At 36.4% G+C, this 19,691-nt stretch overlaps 3 protein-coding genes across 6 annotated transcripts in view; 1 reads left to right on the top strand and 2 right to left on the bottom strand.

The window, feature by feature from the left end:
- The window catches only part of LOC126876929 (katanin p60 ATPase-containing subunit A-like 2), a 117,417-nt gene that overhangs the window by 7,311 nt on the left and 90,415 nt on the right, over positions 1-19,691 (bottom strand). The window lies entirely within an intron of this gene.
- Positions 1-19,691, top strand: part of LOC126876926 (katanin p60 ATPase-containing subunit A-like 2) — a 50,928-nt gene that overhangs the window by 5,984 nt on the left and 25,253 nt on the right. The gene's annotated exons all lie outside the window — the stretch shown is intronic.
- LOC126876932 (omega-amidase NIT2-A-like) overlaps positions 4,613-19,691 on the bottom strand; it is a 142,407-nt gene continuing 127,328 nt past the window's right edge. The window contains exon 4 of the mRNA XM_050639798.1: positions 4,613-4,836. The gene's annotated coding sequence lies outside the window, so the exon portion shown is untranslated. The remainder of the gene's footprint in view (positions 4,837-19,691) is intronic.

Here is a 19,691-nt window from a genome sequence, read left to right as displayed (position 1 = left end):
TACAAAATCAGTCTATAAAGATTATGTGCAAATAAAATAGATAAATAGATAAATGGTTGTACAAACTTATAAAACAGATATTACAAGTATATCTAAATAAATGATATATTTATAAATTGTAATATTTGATCTAAAGTTTAAATAAATAAAAGAGATACTCGTGACTTACAATAAACGTATTTTTTTTCAATTTTTAAACAAAGCAAAAGTGGATAACAATTTTTCAAAATGTAAAAATCAACACAATGGTTGTTTTCTTTAATTAATCAATAACGTTTAAAGTTAATTAATGTCCAGAGTGGTTTGTACATTTTCTATTTCGCCGTATTTCAACGTTCGATGTGTAAATAAAACTTGATGCCTGAAATATCGAAAAAATAATTAAATCCGATCGTTCCGTCGAATTTGCAAATTGTATACTCGTGTAAAATCGAGTGCGCTTGTGTATGCTGATACGAAAAGTGGTAGTATATTTTTCTTTTTTCGATTATCGTTATCACTTTTTGTGTGGAAAAATTAATTCCGTGAAATGGAAGTGCAATCAATACGGCTTATCACGAAATAATAGCACAACGACGGTACATATTGGTATTGACGTCAGCTTCACAAAATTTCTCGAGTATCGCGGTCGACTATTTGGGTTAAGAATTCATTTTCAAGATTCTACAAGCACGAGTATCTTATGGATATGAGATTTTCAGTGTACATTTTAATAACCATATTTCATATTGCATGCTGCGGTCCAAGAAAAATCCGCAGTTAATATTCTGCTAATCCCTGCTGCTTTTAAAGACCATAAGTAGTCGTCCGTAAGGTTTAAAAGATTTCGAGTAGATTTGTATTACGTATTTTATCTTCTAATTTTTAAAGAGAGGGTCGTGTTTAATTAATTGAAAATGACGAAACTGTAATGGGACATTATTATAAAATATTAAACGTGGTTCCATTGGGTACTTTTATGGTCTTTGCGAGATATATATGCATTATACGTTGCTATTAGCAACGCGTAGCGATGAACGATGGAGAGCAGTACCTTCGTTATCTCGTCTCGGTTGTGTACATATCAGTAATGCACAGTACTCGTACTAAATATCTTACAAATTCCATAGAGATTTTCAGATTAGTTTCGAATAATACCAACACGACCATGATAGTCACAGTACAGTATTAAATAGTGCCACTATGCATAATACACTCCTAAAATGTTTCTACAAATATATTTGTCCGAATATTCTTGTCAGCTACTATATCCTAGCCACGATTTATTAAACAATATATAGATTTAAAAAAGAATATATAACGACATTACTTGTTTAGGCTAGATTGGTTTAACTTGTATAGTTTTAATAACTGTGTAAGATCAAACAAGAACTTATCGTTAGTTTGGCGAGATTTGATTACACGAAGCAACATAATTGCTTTGAAACTCAGGACAGAAAACAATGTCAACCGGTAGACGCGTTTGTCTGGCGAACGTGTAACGCGTGAATAATAGATAGCGACAATCACGCGAACGCTAGTTACAGCTGACTTGGCTTACATTGTAGCATTCAAACTAGAGTATACGAGCCGTAAGCGCTATTGAAAGTTCAAAGGCCGACTAGTGAGCTTCATCCTATCTCATTTTTTAATCAGGCGATGGATCGACGAATCGTATTGATTTCGAGGATTATTATAGTTCTGTGGCAATTTTAAAGCGCGGTTTGTCTAATCTTGTCTCGTTAGCTACAGACTCTTTGGCGAGCAACCTGAAACTTGATCCAGTTTCGAGAAAATGAAAAATTCGTTTCTTCTCTTTGCTTCCCTGCTCCTTCTTTCCTCCTTTTTCCCTTTTTACATCGCATTAAGACCCGTTAAATAATATTGACTGCCGTGGACGCTGGCTGAGAAGTGCACTTTATAACTAGCTTTAAAATCACTGACGTCGATGAGGACAAAGGTAAGTTAGAGGGTCATTTATCTGAGCTGGTGTTATTCGACCTGAACTCTGCAGCTTTTCAGAGCTTCTTTCGTTTTTCTTTTAAGAGCAGAGATGTTAACTGGTCTTTTGTTACGTGTAAGAAGTATGTACTAAAGCTTATTTAGCACCAATTGGTTGCTCAAAGTCGAGATATACATACCTATTGTAATATCGTAGAATAATAAATAAGGAGGGATTATTGGTTCAGAGGAATGCGCGAAAAAGTAGAAAAGGTAGTGCAGAGTTGCATCGACTGTATCCTTGCAGAGAGAAAGCAGGGAAAACAGGAGGGGTTACTAAATACCATCGACAAGGGGGAATTACCGCTCGACACCTACCACGTCGATCACCTTGGGCCATTACCTTCTACAAAAAAAAGTTACCGACATATCTTTGTGGTGGTGGACGCGTTCACAAAGTTTGTATGGTTGTATCCCACCAAGTCGACGGGTTCTGCCGAGGTCATTAGTCGCTTGAGGAAGCAGTCTGTGAATTTTGGGAACCCGAGGAGAATCATTTCCGATCGCGGAACAGCATTTACGGCCGGCGCCTTCGAAGACTACTGCAGAGAGGAAGGCATACAGCACGTTCGGACTACAACTGGGATCCCGCGGGCGAACGGACAAGTGGAAAGAGTGAACCGGACGCTTATCCCACTGCTGACGAAGCTATCTGCACCAACGCCGGACAAGTGGTTCAAACACCTGGAGACAGCGCAGAGGTATTTAAATGCAGCTCCCAATGTAAGTACGAACGCTGCCCCGTTCCAGTTGTTGTTCGGAACACGAATGAGGCTGCGGGACGACCCACAGATCAGTCAGCTAATCGAGGACGAACAGGCCGCGGTGTTCCAAGAGGAACGAGATCAGCTGCGTGCAGCCGCAAAGAGACGGATTGAGGAGATCCAAATCCGAAACAAGCGGGCGTATAACAGGAGACGCAAGAAGGCGACAGCGTACAGGACGGGAGATCTAGTGGCAATCGAGAGGATGCAGAAGGGTCCCGGGCTAAAGCTGCATCCAAAGTTTCTTGGACCGTATCGGGTGATAAAAGTCCTACGAAATGACCGATACATAGTGCAGCGAGAGGGGGAGCACGAAGGGCCACGTACAACTTCCACGGCAGCCGATCACATGAAGTGGTGGAATGCCGACGATAGTGATGTAAGTGCGAGCAGCGATGATGAGCACATCTGAGGGCAGATGTGATTGTCAGGAAAGGCCGAGTGTAATATCGTAGAATAACTTTGATTGGAGATCGGCTGAAAATAGAAAAAAACCGTGTACGTCGTGTTTCTGTGGTTCGTTTACATTTAAGAGTGCCTACGTGACTAAAGGCACGTAGTTGGTAGTTCTTACATAGGTATGAGGGAAACAATAGACAACGTTAGAAGAAGGACGGTTTCGCTATCCAAGGCGAATCGAAAAGTGTGCGTGTTGCGAGAATCAGAGCTAATTGAGTCGTCGAAGAGTAGAGTCGTTAGAGGTTTTGAGTCGTCGAAGAGTAGAGTCGTGAGAATTGATAGAGTTGTTAGAGAGAGAGAGTGTGTGTGTGTTAGATTCGTTGTGACGAGAGTGGTCAAATAACTGTAAAGTTATTTGATATAGATACGAGTATTGCATTTAGTTTCCGTTAAATATCGTTCTCTGTCCAATTTATATTTGTATATTCAATTTAATATTAATAAATTGTAAGTAATCGAAAAAAAAAATTTCTATCCTTATTTTTCGATATTACACTATATTATATTAATACGTTACAGAAGATTACGCGTTGGTTAGCTTATGAGAATTTATAGTGTGTCACAGATCACAAAAGCAGAATGACTACTTTTTCATAAACGATATATGTATATGAATTGAAAGTTTAACTATTACGCCACATACTTCTCTCGATAAACGTCGTCGAGTGCATATTGTTAAGGAATATTAGCCATTTGAATTCAATAGTTTCGAAGATACTAATGCTTCTGTGAAGTTTTTGCAGGCTGTTAATTTTTTATTGAGATACTACAAATTTTGAATAACTTCGATTAGAAATAAAAATCACATTACATTAACGCGTAGAATGTAACGTAACGTAGATAATGTAAATATAAATTATATTACAAGGAAATAATACGGGTAAGTAATGTGAAACATTCTGGTTAAAATTGCATCCTTTAAAGGCTAGGACACACAGTACTTACGAAGTAGATTAAGTACCAAATGGGGTACTTAAGAAAATTCATGTTGTCATTGTTTAATAAACATCTTTAGCTAATAGCTTTCTGCAAAAGCTGGTTTAAGTTATGCTAGCTTATTCCTTATTAATTGCAATTATATTGTTCGTATCTCCTAGAGGATTAACAATCCATTTTTATAATGGATAATAAAAGTAAATTCCTATTAGGTTGTCCCAAGTTTCTTTCGTTTTAAAAAGAAATGACAGATGCACAACATATTTTGTTTTATGTTATTCTATATTATTTTACATTAAATTGGAAAAAGGTGGATCACACGTAATTCAATAAAATAATATAAAACGAAAAATGTTGTACATCTATTACTTTCTTATAAAACGAAAGAAACTTTTGAAACAACCTAATATTTCTCTACTACGACGCTTTTACAGTGCTAAAATATTTGATAAAAATGTTAAGAAATTCTAATATTGATTTAAGCGTATCGATTTATCTGCTCTTCATATTTAATCAAACAGAAATTGTTAATTATGATTTCCACTTAAAAGCGGATTGCATATTATGAGGATAAATTATCAAATTCATCTCTAATATAGACATTAGAGAATCATTCATAGCCGCAATCCTGTTTACCGCTAACATTCCTGGTACTCAATAATTCATTAGGTGACTGCTTTAGCCGCACAGAATACACCTACAAATAATTAATCGCGATTAATATTCCATCGACTTTTGAAAATCCCTCATGTGATCTATTTCATGCGATGAGAATACGTATACATTGAGATTGCGATCGACCATCCTCAGTCGGATAAATCGAGTGATTCAAATTATAACACAAAAAAAAGTTAAAACTAGTTACATTATCTTTTTCAATTTTTATGTATTATTTGGCGGAAGAAACTTTGGTAATTGGTAAGTAAAGTTCACCTCCTTAATGTTAATGATTTTAATATGTTATTAAGCTCAAGGTTCTAAGGAATTTTCTATATATATATACATATACATAACTGTGTGCGTATATGTATAATATACGTATAACAACCAAAGTTCAGCTCTCAAGTGTACGCAAAACTTTTATGTTCATTTTGCGCTATACCAGTATGTTTCATGAATTTGTTTGCTAACAGTATCGAAACAAATAACAAGCAGAGGACGAGCTATTCATGAATTGTTTTGCCAGCGTGTACGCTCCCAATATTTTCTATTTGAGAAAACATACTTGTTGCTATTGCAACTACAAATATTTTTACAGTCGACGCATTTGCCGCGAATCATTGGCTAACATGTAAAATCGAGAAAAAACATGGTTTATTGTGATGGAAATGTGGAAAACCGCAAAACCGACATAGAAGGGAAAATAAAGGAAAGGAAGGTAGATAAGTAGAAGCTTGGGGTCAAGTTTAATTCACTGAAACCGAGCTGCTTGTATTATCACAAAACAAAATTGCCAGTACGTCATTTCCGTACTCTCGTCCTCGCGAAAATGGTTTCGCTTGTTAAGGAAAAACGAAGAGACAGGGAAGAGAGGAAAAAGCAGACGGAGAGCGCTTTTAAAAAGCTGGCGAACAGTGTGTTACCACAACGAGATACGCGGTGCTATTTGTCGCTTTAAATTGTGCCGCAACTCGTTTTTGAGATCTTTGCCAGGGACGCGTTAAAACACGCTGCAAATATATTTCTGGCTTTTCTGGGGTTTAACTGAAATATGACAAATAACGTTGTAAAACATATGTACTTATGACTTACAGAGTAATTGAGTGTACAAAATATATAGTATACAAAATAGCCAGCGATTTAGGGCTTTAAAAGATCGAAAGGAAAGAAAAGAAAAGAAAAGAAGAAAGATAATATGTTGTGGCAGTCTAAGTCGATCTAAGAAAATAGATAAAGGGAGGGAGGGGCAAAGCTAGTTAATCTGGAAAGAATCCAAGCGTCAATTTCAAGCATTTACAGAAAATCAAGCGGGCTGGTTAAAGTCGTGGGTTGAGCAATTATCCCGCGTTAGGTTCAATCAGGTTAGTCCCACGCGAGATTGATCCAACCATGCGAAAACGAGTGTATTCTGATTTCTGTCGCAGATACTTCTGGCTAGTGCAGTACCTACACGGTGGTTGTTGAAATAGCCGCTTCTCGTCTATTTTCCGCAGCGCGGACATCATCCTTTGATCCCTTACGACTAACGAAGTTTTCGAAGATGTACGGCAGTTTGAGATTCTACTTGAAAATGATCATGATTGCGGTCTGTGTGCCGTCTGCTCTTCTTTTTGTCCTTCCGTTAAAGACTGGTAAGTAGATACTGATTAATTATGCGATCGAAACCCTATATAATGGCTACAAAAAATATTTGCATCATTATTCTCGTTTCCTAATGAATCGCTGTTTTAATCAAGTTTTATATTGCATCAAATTTCTGTAGTTACACGAAAGTACTAAATTATAGAAAACTTGATATACACGGATTTAATTAATTGATAAATTAGTCAATATATAGGCATTATTATTTCACGTGAAATTTTACAACGTCAAAAACCTAACATTCCTGTACGAGCAGTATTAATCACAAATTGTGAGAATGCCTACTGATAAGGAAGAAAGATAATATAGAAAACGCAGACTTATGGAAAGAGAATCCCTGACATTAGACACGAATACGCGATTTCACGAAATATTTTATGGTATATCTAAGATAGAGAATATATATAGAGTACATATAAGTATATATAGAGTAAGAATATATATAGAGTATATATAAGTACCAAAAATACATCCTAAGACGTGTATGCGATCTACGCTGTATGGGACGTGTTATAAATGGTTTCCGCCACTCAACCGCATTTGAATTTGTGAACACGATCGAACAATTGACACGAATTATTAATTCCCGTCTCTACTCTAGTAACGATTTGCTTTGGAACGAGGTCGAATCGTTCTGATTCCGCGCATGATTAACAAATAATTACAGAGGACATCAATTACTTGGTGGTCTTCGCCATTTCAACGTAGCATCGATGACATCCCGTAATTGGACTCAAAGTGATTTGCTTAAACCGATTAATTTGATCAAACCAACCAATTACTTTAATTAATACAAGCTGTACTCGAGATTCGCGCATCTTGTGTATACACACCGGGTCAGACAAAAGTTTTCATTCATCCCAGTAGAACTTTCGTAGTCTTTGAGGACGAGTGTCGCTTCTCGTGCATCTAAAGTTTCGTTCAAATTAGCCGATTTATTTGAATTCGATCGACTGGAAACCTCTTTGTCACTGTGAATTTGTTACTTAATTGATACTCTTATACTTTAAGCCTTTGTCCTTTAAGCTCTTACATCCATTTTTAATTAGTCAAGTCGTTTGACTTTTCACAAGTATTTTGAAACTATTTTACTAGCGCGAATCTACTTTTTTTACTTGAGATTATCTGCTATTTTTATTGAAATGTATATGTACGTATATACACTTTTGAATTTTAGCCTTCTATTATTCTTATATCCTTTAAACGTCATTTCAAGCTTCAAGCGACTTTAACTCAAATAGCTCGATTTCAAGTTCTAACCTATACTGTAAAGCACACTTGCGAAGTGAAACAGTAAACACGATATGAAAACTCTCTCCCCAGTAAGAAATCGAATATCCAATTTCAATCGTGCTTCATCGATGAAGCATCAATGCTACGTAGAAGCATCGTGGCAGCCGCAATGCGGATCCGTTGCGGATCCGAACAAAAATTTCCTGGCACGATCGTTTTCGTAACGTTATTAGCCGTTTCAGTATCAGGGATGTTTTAAAAATCCGTATCGGATTGTACCATGAAGCGCAATAGCGCTTCGTTTATTTATTTACGAGAAGTGCCGATCAACTCGATTGCTCTTTTTTTTTTGTCGAAACATACCGTTCAACGCGTTCACGCTTCACTTCATCAGCTATATCAGAAACGTTACACTAAAGAGTCAAAAGGTTGCCAAATATTCGTGCTTTACCTTTTGTTTGTGTGACGTTCTGTAATTGGTTTTCCAATTCAAGAGGTAATTTATACATTAGTTTTTTCTTTATTTGGTTTACGATTATTTGAAAGAAAAGTAATTACGAGAGGAAACTCTGATATGACTAGCGACAAGCTACGTTCGGAACCGAGCGCGTTGTGAATTGACAATCGTAACCAAACATCGCGACACAGTTCACCACACTACGCGTACAGCATGATTACGCTGAGTGGCGTTGAAACGGTTAACGCAACTGCGCGTACGACCGTCGAATGGCAAAGATATTCAAGCTGAGAATCGTCTTCAGATGCTATAGACGACAACTGTACTGACTTTCAAGGAGAAACCATTCGACATGGTCTTATGCTTGTGCCGGGACCTGCGGTTTGCAGTCTCTACATCTGCTATCATTCGAAGCCGAAGTGGTGCCAGGTGATCTCATGCAAACCACCCGTAGTGAGTATATGCTCATTACTTAAACACTTAACACAACCAGAGAGAAACTAAAGCACACCGTTAACGCTTGCACGCTGGTCGTTAAAGCACATGCTACGCGAATAGGGTACACAGCGATTCATCTAACTTGCCTTGAATTACTTTTACAAAGAGAAACATGGACAGGAATAATTTTTTGTTACGAGTCGTTTAATTTATTCGTTCGTTAAGACGATTGGTCTGACAAATTCAAAGTCTTGTTCCGTATAAATATTTTTAAACAAGCACGTCATAAGCTTTGTATATTTTTTTTATCGCAAAGAAGAAAGTTCAGAGAAATGTTGAAATTATTAATTACAAAAGAAGACATTTACGTAGTAAAAATGTTAGCGAAAACATTTGTGAAAAAGTTACTTTGTTATAAATTCTAGAAAAAGAAATATTGAAAATCACGTCCCATTTATTCAGTTGCACGTATGAAAAGTATTTTGCATTCGCGCAAAAAAATCCCTTAAGGATACATATTTTATAATAATTGGAGTGTCAAAGTTATTACGCGGATTGGCGTACCTTAACCACGTGCCTTTTAAAGAAACTAGGTTATTCATTTGTTATTCGTTCCTAACTTTCAACTTTATGATTTTTGCGGAATAAAATTTTATATTCCGGTTCAGTTTATGAATGATTCATTTTGAATTTAATAAAATTAGAGTTACAGCAGTGCAATTTAACAAAGAACAAATAATCATTTGTACTTTATTAAAATGTTCTTTTAGCGTCTCGTTTTAATATTTCTCTAATAATATTTTGTTAACCGTTATATTTAAATGAAGGTTTTCAAAGCAGAGACGTACTTTAACGTAGGAAATAGACGTACATTTATAATGAGAATTCAGAAGCAAAAATATTTCATACGAAAATAAATATTCCCCATGTGTAAATAGCTACGTTATGACTTTTATATGACTTTTATCTAACGTCTTTCTAAACCGTTCTAAACCGTTCTAAACCGATCTAAACCGTTGCGCTCACGCGTGGATTTTGCATTTCAATTTTCTTACTTACAGTCCAGTCCAGTGAGACCAAGTTAAATTTTTCAGCCCTCCGAGGTAGAATATGTTTTATAGAGAGACGTACAACGCCATGAAGGGGAGACAGATCAATAAATTGGGTTATCTTTAAATTACTGACAATCATTTCATCGACGCGGTTTCACCGACACCGAGTCCCCCGGCAACGTCTGTCAAAGCTTATTTACCGATACACTGAAATCAACCACAATCATTTTACCGACCTCTTCCTTTGCTGACAGTTATTATACTCGCTGTCATATGTTATCGTTGATTATACATCTTTATTTACAAATTCGTTCCTGTGTATAACGAAACAAAGGAAGAAACGAAAATGATACGTTTCATGACGCATTGTTAAATTATTAATTAACGAGAGTTACATATCTACATGAATGCTTTGAAATGTCAGTTATAATTCATGAAAATGGATACAAGCCATTTTACTATACATAAATAGAATTATAAAGACATGTTACGTACTAATGCTTTTACGAAATATATTTCTGTATACGTTTGACGTTTCTGTATTATTCCTTATGTGCTTTCTGCTCTTGTGTTTAGCTCGTCGGAAGTAAAAATACGTTAAGCGAATCAGCTAATCTATTCGAGCGTTTCAATGGCTCAGTCTTCTCTTATGCAACCATCAAAAGAGAAGATAAGTCTTTGGTTATACAACATTTCATAACGTCCAAAGTAACGGGGCACTAATTAGTTGAAACTTTAAGACAGACCAGATATCAGTCATCGTCCGTAAATACATTTATTACGATCGTTTAAAGTTTAAAGAAACACCGTTATAAAGTCGTAATACGAGACAAAGCGAAGAGAAAGTAAACTGTTGGATATATGACAAAATAATTCTATTTTAAATAAGAGACTGGTCAGCGTGGTTATTTAGTTTACAAAATCAAACGAATTTAATGAATGTAATGGTAAGGAAGTAACTATAAGTGGCTGTTAAACTATTTTTATGCTTGAAAAGTAATTCGCAAAGTAATGTAAAGCAGTACTACTGAGTTGTACATAACCTCTTTCAGAATTTGTTCTTAACCTCTTGCTTCATAGCTTCCTTAATTATACTCTTCAAACTTATTGACTACTTCGATGTTGTTACGAACAGAAACTGATAAAATATTAATCTTAAATATAGATTGAAATGAAAGCTTGTCACGTAAATATATATATATATATATATATATATATATATATATATATATATATATATATATATATATATATACACATATGTACTACTTACTCAAACTATGGATCACATAACCTATACAAAAAAAAAAAAACGAATTATTGTACACTATAAAGCAAGAGGTTAAATCTTTAATCTGTTAAGAATTAAATTTTTTATTGTAACTGCGAAAATTATAAAAGTACCAAGCGAAGCAAGTACGGAATATATGCGGAATATGAATCGCTCAACGAACCAAAGAGCGACTCAGTGACAAAATTAGTAAAGTAAAGACCACAAATATTACAACATTATATTCTACCACAAAATAATTCTCTATACAAAAAAGGTACACAACGAATCGATTTTTCACAACGATAAGAGTCAACAGAACCAATCAAGACCAGGCGAGACTCTCATAAGACAACGATATCAGAGGGATCAAATCAGCGACTTCAATCTATGTTACAGAGTATAGTTATCAAGAAAAATTGCTCTTTTCATGAAAAGTATGGTAATGATACTCTTATAATACATTGTATATCTGGCAGTCGGATGTGCCCGTGGCCATCGGAAATGTAAAGACGACGCTTTTAGAAAGTGATAGCGCCATCGCGTTTTAAAAACGCGTTAGAAGAAGGACGGTTTCGCTATCCAAGGCGAATCGAAAAGTGTGCGTGTTGCGAGAATCAGAGTTGATCGAGACGTCGAAGCATAGAGTCGTTAGAATTGAGTTGCGAGTGTTGTCGAGTGTTAGAGTTGCTAGTGAGAGAGAGAGAGAGAGAGTTACCAAATAGTTGTCAAGTTATTTGTTGTAAATACGAGCGTTGCGTTTAGTTTTCCTGTTAATCAAACATCGTTTCTCTGTCTAACTAATATCTGTATTTTCAATCCATTATTAATATATTCCGATATTACAAGTGGGGGCTCGTCCGGGATTGAATAAGACAGAGAAACGATACGATTTAACGGAGCTATTTGTGCGGGAGTAGAAAAGAATAGAATAAAATGGCAAACGTTGAAGACGAACGATTGTCGGGTGAAGAGGATTTGACGCTGGAGGAGCTGAGGAGTAAGCTCGCACAGATGAATCTGCCTATATCCGGTGCGAGATCAGTGCTGGTTGCCAGGTTGAACAGAGCGTGCAAACCTGGTCGATCTACTCCTAAGGATTCGAAGCGTGGCGAAGAACCAACAAACCAGCGAGATCTAAGAAGCAAGCAGAGAGCCGAACGCAGTCAATAGGGAGAGGAAGACCTCGAGAAGCTGAGGACGAAAGAGCTGAGAGCGCGTCTCGTTAGCTTGGGGTTGAAGGTAACGGGAAGAAAATCCGTACTACGCGCGCGGCTACAGGCGGCCCTAGAAGGAGACGATGTATCGTCGGAAGAAGAGAGCTCCGACGAAAGTGAAGGCGAGGACGATAAACAAGGCGCGCGAGAATACAGGAGAGGCACGCGAGCGGTGTATCAGGACCGCGATGAGTAGCAGCAGAAGGTATGCGTCGGTTCGATGTTGAGTCTTAAAGACGTGGAAGACTCATTGGAGAAATTCAGCGGGGATGATCTGCTGAGTGTAAATCAGTGGGTGGAAGACTTCGAGGAAATGGCAGAAGTGTGGGGTTGGTGAGACGCCCACATGGTGGCCTATGCTAAGAAATTACTCGCAGGCTCCGCTCAGGCCTTCGTACGACAAAAACGATGCGCGAAGTCCTGGGCAAAGCTAAAAAAGGCGTTGAGGAATGAGTTTGAAAATGTAGTAAGCGACCAACAGATACATGGCGAGTTATCCCATAGAAAGAAGAAAGCAGATGAGAGTCTGCAACAATATATGTATCACATGTGCGGGATTGCAAAACAAGGAAGGGTTGATACGCAATCCTTGATAGACTACATTATTCAAGGCATTCCCGACGAGGTCGCGAACAAGACTGTGCTATACGGAACCAGGAATATCGAGCAATTAAAAGAGCGTTTCAGGCGCTACGAAACGATAAAAAGAGATATGGAGATGAGGACAAAATTTGAGGAGCCGAAGAGTAACAGGGTAAAGCCGGTGGCGAAGCTGTCCGAAACCGAGAGGAACAAGGAACCCGGTCGATCTGGAGATGCGAGGAAGACGCGATGCTACAATTGCGGTGATGCGGAGCACGTGTGTGCGGAGTGTCCGAGCAAGTCGAGAGGACCTAAATGCTTCAAATGTAGGGAGTACGGACACATCGCATCAAGTTGCGACAATTTGGGTGAGTCCTCAAAAAAAATTTATAGCGTGTTTCGGTCGTTACAAACAAGGCGTGGTAAGGATTTTAAGATGGAAAATTTCGAATTGAGCGCGTTGATAGACACCGGTAGTGAGCTGACTCTAATGCGAGCAGATCAGCATGTGAAAATCGGAGCGCCCAGATTAAGTCGGGAAATCGTTGGATTTGGCGGTGTCGGTTCCGGAAGGAATTTTACGCTCGGGAAATTTTCCACGAACATTATTATAGACAATGAGTCGTACTGTATAACCATACACGTAGTTCCAGACACAGTGATGCAACATTCGCTTATTATTGGCGCAGACTTTTTGGACACTGTTGAAATAAGTATAAAAGGGGGAGAATCTTTTATTAGTAGAATAAAGGACGAAAATCCCGATGAGTGTCCGGAAGTCCTCAAGATAGATGTAGAGACACAGGCGAGTGAGATGGATTTGTCACACGTTAAGGACATGCAACATAGGCTAAAAAGAGATTTGAAGAGAACCAAAGCATTGCTAAGAGACGCTCAAACGATGCTGGAGAGATCGAAAGGTGACACGACGGGTAAAGCAGCTTTACGACAGCTGAAGAACCAGTTAGAAGATGCAGAATGCGCTAGAGCAGTTGCAGTTAAAGCGAAACAGGCACTGGAGCAAGAACCGAATGAGACGCAGGCTTCGTTGCAGGAAGTACTGCGGCAACGTTCCGAAGCAGAAGATCGTGTTAATGTAGCTAGTCGCGAACGAACTGAGCTACTGTCGCAATTGGAAGAAAATAAAGAAGAGTTAGCAGAAGTTTTGAAGAAGTATCGGGCAGCTGTGCAGCAAGTGTCGGAGGAACGGAGAATAGTGGCAAGACACGTGGTGATTGGTAAAGTGGACCAAGAGATGGTGTCCTCGTCGGATTCTTGCGGCCAGCAGGAGGACTTAGCGAACATCACGAGGAGGAAGAATCTGGCTAAGGATGTTGTTGATGATATTTGCGAATTTACTGAGAAGGATAGCGTTGCGGGTGTGAGGGTTGTTTCAAGTTTTCGGATAGACTCGAAGAGAGTGAATGCAAGGCGAACGAAAAGACAAGGGAAGTCGCACGTGCGGAATCCCTCCAATAATATCGATACGAAGATTCGATATACAGAGGATGTGGATGACGAAGACGACGATGGGACTGTCGAGGACACGATGAACGTGAAGACCTTCGAAAAAGAAGAGATCATAGTCTCGGTAGATGGTAAGTTGTTAAAGTCTTCCATGTACGAACCGAGCCTACGAAAATGTCACGATGCTGCCACGACGATCAAAGCCCCTGACAAGAGTGAAATGGGTAAACAAACAACGGAGAGGAGGATAGAGGAAGAGCGAAAGAGGAGCAGTAGCATCGAGGACGAACAGGCCGCGGTGTTCCAAGAGGAACGAGATCAGCTGCGTGCGGACGCAAAGAGACGGATTGAGGAGATCCAAATCCGAAACAAGCGGGCGTATAACAGGAGACGCAAGAAGGCGACAGCATACAGGACGGGAGATCTAGTGGCAATCGAGAGGATGCAGAGGGGTCCCGGGCTAAAGCTGCATCCGAAGTTTCTTGGACCGTATCGGGTGATAAAAGTCCTGCGCTGTGACCGATACATAGTGCAGCGAGAGGGGGAGCACGAAGGGCCACGTACAACTTCCACGGCAGCCGATCACATGAAATGGTGGAATGCTGACGATAGTGATGTAAGTGCGAGCGGCGCTGATGAGCACATCTGAGGGCAGATGTGATTGTCAGGAAAGGCCGATTGTAATATCGTAGAATAGCTTTGACCAATCAAAGATCTCCAAAGATCGGCTGAAAATAGAAAAACCGTGTACGTCGTGTTTCTGTGGTTCGTTTACATTTAAGAGTGCCTACGTGACTAAAGGCACGTAGTTGGTAGTTCTTACATAGATATGAGGGAAACAATAGACAACGTTAGAAGAAGGACGGTTTCGCTATTCAAGGCGAATCGAAAAGTGTGCGTGTTGCGAGAATCAGAGTTGATCGAGACGTCGAAGCATAGAGTCGTTAGAATTGAGTTGCGAGTGTTGTCGAGTGTTAGAGTTGCTAGTGAGAGAGAGAGAGAGAGAGAGAGAGAGTTACCAAATAGTTGTCAAGTTATTTGTTGTAAATACGAGCGTTGCATTTAGTTTTCCTGTTAATCAAACATCGTTTCTCTGTCTAACTAATATCTGTATTTTCAATCCATTATTAATAAATTATAATTAATCGGACAAAATTACACCTTTAATATATTCCGATATTACATTACCGTGATGTAATATTTATCATGCTTATTTTGTACGTAAAACGAATCGTTGGAATATTCCCGAAGCTAACGAAGCATTTCCCAAAAGTTAAACCGAAGAAATTAACGCGAATAGTTAAGTGAAATTTTTCCATTAACTTGCTGACCAACCGGCAAATAAAAAATCATAAAAATTGTTTCAATGTGTTGAGGTCACGCATAACTTCCTTTTTCATTGACGATTACCAAACAGGTAAAATTTCGAAATTGTACGAAGGCCACGTGACCAGATCGTATTGGAATTGGAAGTGCATGGAAAAAGACAACTCGAAGTACAAACCTTGAGCTGTACTACTCGAAGTACAAACGTGAACTAATGGATGCAGAAAAGCAATTAACGCCAAACATCCGAACAGCATCTTGGAGCCCGTCATTGTTCTGAAATAAAAGAAGTGACGAATTAAAAAGACGCAGGACTAATAATAATAAAGGAAACTTAGTTCGTATTATAAATTGAATTTACATCAGAAAAGAAGCACGATCAAGCGAAACAGATCGTAGAAATGACAAATATCATCGATATACGTTTCAGTGTAATTTCACTTTTGAAAATTATTTAGTTTAATACGATCGTATTCATCGCTCTGAAACTTTCATTGTGCTGCAATTTGTGCTGCGTCTTTTTAATTTCTCTATCTTTCTGTGTTTTCGGAAAAATTACTTGAAAGATTAAGAATTGCTTGCCTTATTTTATTTTCGATTAGTTAGGATTTGATTATTCCAGGTAAGGTTTATTATTTATAACAGGTTTTATCACTTGTTTATTATTTAGGAGTTTGTTATTTTAGGATTAGTACCTTTTAGGATTTCTTATCCTTCGAGTTTCTGTTTCAGATATCTAGGATTATTTATTCGATTAAGATAATTTAAGAGTTTCACAATGTACAAAGAAATAATCGTGTGAAATTTAGATTTATGCTTTAAACGTATTAAACACGCGGTAATTTCAATGTCTATAGCCTCGAACGTGTTCTGATTAGTTGTGTCATTGTCTGTGACATTGAAATCACAAAAATCCATTGCAAGTTTGCTGTCATGCAATGTGGATGTAATTGGGTTTTTTGGGTATTTCCTGTATCATCTGATTTGTACAGTACTATTTTAACGCAAGAACAGGAAACTTATTATATATTTCCCGTCCATTATTTGAATCGTTGTGAAGTGTAACGAATTATATTCGATTCGAGGAGATGTTAATGAATTACCCATTTCATATGTAATTACATGGAAATAAAAATCATTGCAAAAATAATTGATCTAATGACAACGGAATTTCCAATATTTTTTTGTTTCGTCACGTCTTTTTCATAATATATCTTTTATAGGTACGTGATTTATTAATCGTTCGAATGGAAATAATTATTCGTATAATATTCAAATGATTCTAGCCATAAAATAAATTAAAACGATACCTGTCAATGATATGCAATCTGCGTATGACGTCAACCTCGATCTATGCTTATACAAGAAATTTTATCAATCAATGACTAGATATACAATAATCAAATATCATAAAATTTCCTGAAAACCTTTAGGTGTTAATATTAAGGTGTTAATATCTTTAATATTTGCAAGTTATTGTTTAGCGCTAATTAGTTAGAATGTAACAAGTGGTGTACCAGAATTGAGATAACTAAGCCACACGAACAATCTTATTTAGATCTTTTTAATTTTTTAATTCTCTTTTGCTCTAATACTTCGTAAAATTAATCTTCATTAGCTACTACACTTCATAGAATAACAAGAGATAATTTTTCTTATATAACGTTTCATTCATAAAACCTATCATTAAAGTATATCTTCATAAAAATATCATTCCATACTAACGGTATATTTGGTGTCATACGAGATAACAGTTACCAGTGATGACATATGTAACTTTATAAAGATATCTCGTTTTATTATATATTAAAAGAATGTACTCATTGCTGCTATATTTCAGATGAAAAAAAGGAGGCAACGATTTTACAGTAAAATCGTTCGTTTACAACTGATTCATTTACATTTCATGATAATACTGTGCATTCTGAATATGCTATGATTTGGTTTAAAATAATAAATAGTCCATTCTTGCATACTATTGCTCCAGCTTTACTTGTATTTTCGATATTGGTATAAATAGAAAGACAATTAATGTCGTTCGAGTCTATTTTCGGATCATTTATATTACGTTTAATCCATATAGTTATTATATGAGACATAGTATCGTAAAATTTGGAAGAATAAAACGTTCGTACAGGAAGTACATTTTATAAGAACTCCAACAAATCTGCGTGTGCACCTAAAATACAAACTGATAGTGATTGTTCATAAGTTTATATACATTATCTAATGTCAATCGAAGGTATCAATTCTTTTTCTCCATAAGAGTACTTTTTCATTTATATGTGTTCAAAAATACATGTGTTCAACCGTGAAGCATATGTCACCTACAACGAAAAAGAGTTTTCCTATACTTAATATTTCCTTTATATACCTATGAAAGTCTATTCTTCGCGTAGTATGAAATTATGAATAAATCTGGAATATTGTTCAATCTGAAAAGAAAAATAACTTATTGACATCATTCATTGATACGAGATTCAGAATGTTTGTTTTGTCTTGCAGAAAAAGAAGGCAGCCCTCCCTTTCTTTTAATGTGAAATAGAAAGCGAAAATTTGAAAACAGATTTTTTGGAAATTTACTTGCAAATATCGTTTTCAATATCGTGATTTTCTTCCCAATGGTACTGTACTTTCAAATTTTCCAGTATTCCTCTAAAAACAAAAAGTCGAACCTCGTTATTATTAACATAGGCATTACAAGGAAGAGAAGTATTAGAAAGCAGCTCCTTTTTATTATGGATTTCTTTATAATCATGTAAATAAGAAATTCCGGAAATTTTTTCCTAAAGAATTTAATTCTTGTGTTTTGATTGATAATTATTACAATACATACTAACTTTTCGCATACTGTTCGCGTCTAACAATTTCCTAATAATAACTACTTCAAAATAACATATGTTCTTGCACGAATTCAAAAGTACGTATGATACAATTACAATTGATTCTAAAATAATAATTATTTAAAGATATTAAGATACTAATTAAACGTTTCACTATATTTCAAAATCTGGAACAACAAATTTTTATTTATAAAAAATGAAACTGTGTTTATATATTCTTTGTCATGATGCTATTTCTTATTACCATGTCGACATTTTTTAAAATTCATTTTGTTATCTCTACGCAATATGAAAATTCATATACTGCTTAATATTTTTTACATATTATCCATCCACCGCATGATATCTCCTGAAAAATCAAAATATTAATGTTATATTATTACAATGCTTCTTAAATTTCAATTTTTGACAAATTTGAAATCCAATATATTTTGCACAATTATTATTTATCAAAAAATTCCAAGTTAGTAACTTTCTTTTCAAACGGCAAATATCATATACTTTGACTTACCTGTAAGTTTTTGTTCCTAATCATCATTTCCTCTTATAGAACATCATTATTGTTCTTATAATTACTACCAGTGTCATAGATATTGTAGTGGCTACAACTGAATTAATAGAAAATGATAAATAACTGTGTATAACACTAACACATAACTGTGTATAACAATGACACATAACTTTTACTTACATATCAGTCGATAAGGGATTACTGTGATATCCTGTTGATGTTTCTTAAGGCACTTAATTAGGTGTGATACGGTATCATTCCTTATGGTATACTGTAGATAAGTATTTTAGAAAATAACAAGAATAAATCTAAATTATTCAGAGGTTCCAGTTTCGGCTTAGACATAAATACAGGACCATTTGCAAAGAAGAAAGGGTGCGTTTCTACAGCCTCGTTATAGTAACCATGAATACCAATCTCTGAATTACTGGTTACTAAACATAAATATCCCATAAAATTTAATATATTTCTTTAATTTTTAATACATACATGAGTTAGTAGTTCTAAATTATGAATCATCCTACCTGTGATATTACGCTTTTCCTTATAATATCATCACTCGAGTGAACAACATTAAGATCATGTAAACCATGTCATCCTATCTTACTGTGAAGATACTTAGTTATGTTATCTAACATTATAAAAATATCATCAAATTCAAGTCCTTTTATTCACATCACATGGCCACGACGATCTGGTTCTTCGTTATATAATGTTCTAAAATTTGTCGTATATATAGGATGTACAAACCGTGATATCAAGGTATCAGTTCTTCCTTCCCAAGGGACAGTTTCATTAAAATTCTGATAGAATTAAAAATTAATTATTAATATTCTAACAATCATATGTGTTAAA

The sequence above is a fragment of the Bombus huntii genome, unplaced genomic scaffold, assembly GCF_024542735.1.
Source record: "Bombus huntii isolate Logan2020A unplaced genomic scaffold, iyBomHunt1.1 ctg00000106.1, whole genome shotgun sequence".
In the NCBI taxonomy this organism is placed as follows: Eukaryota; Metazoa; Arthropoda; class Insecta; order Hymenoptera; family Apidae; genus Bombus; species Bombus huntii.
Note: the sequence above shows the minus strand (reverse complement) of the source record. Positions and strands in the feature narration are given on the sequence as shown.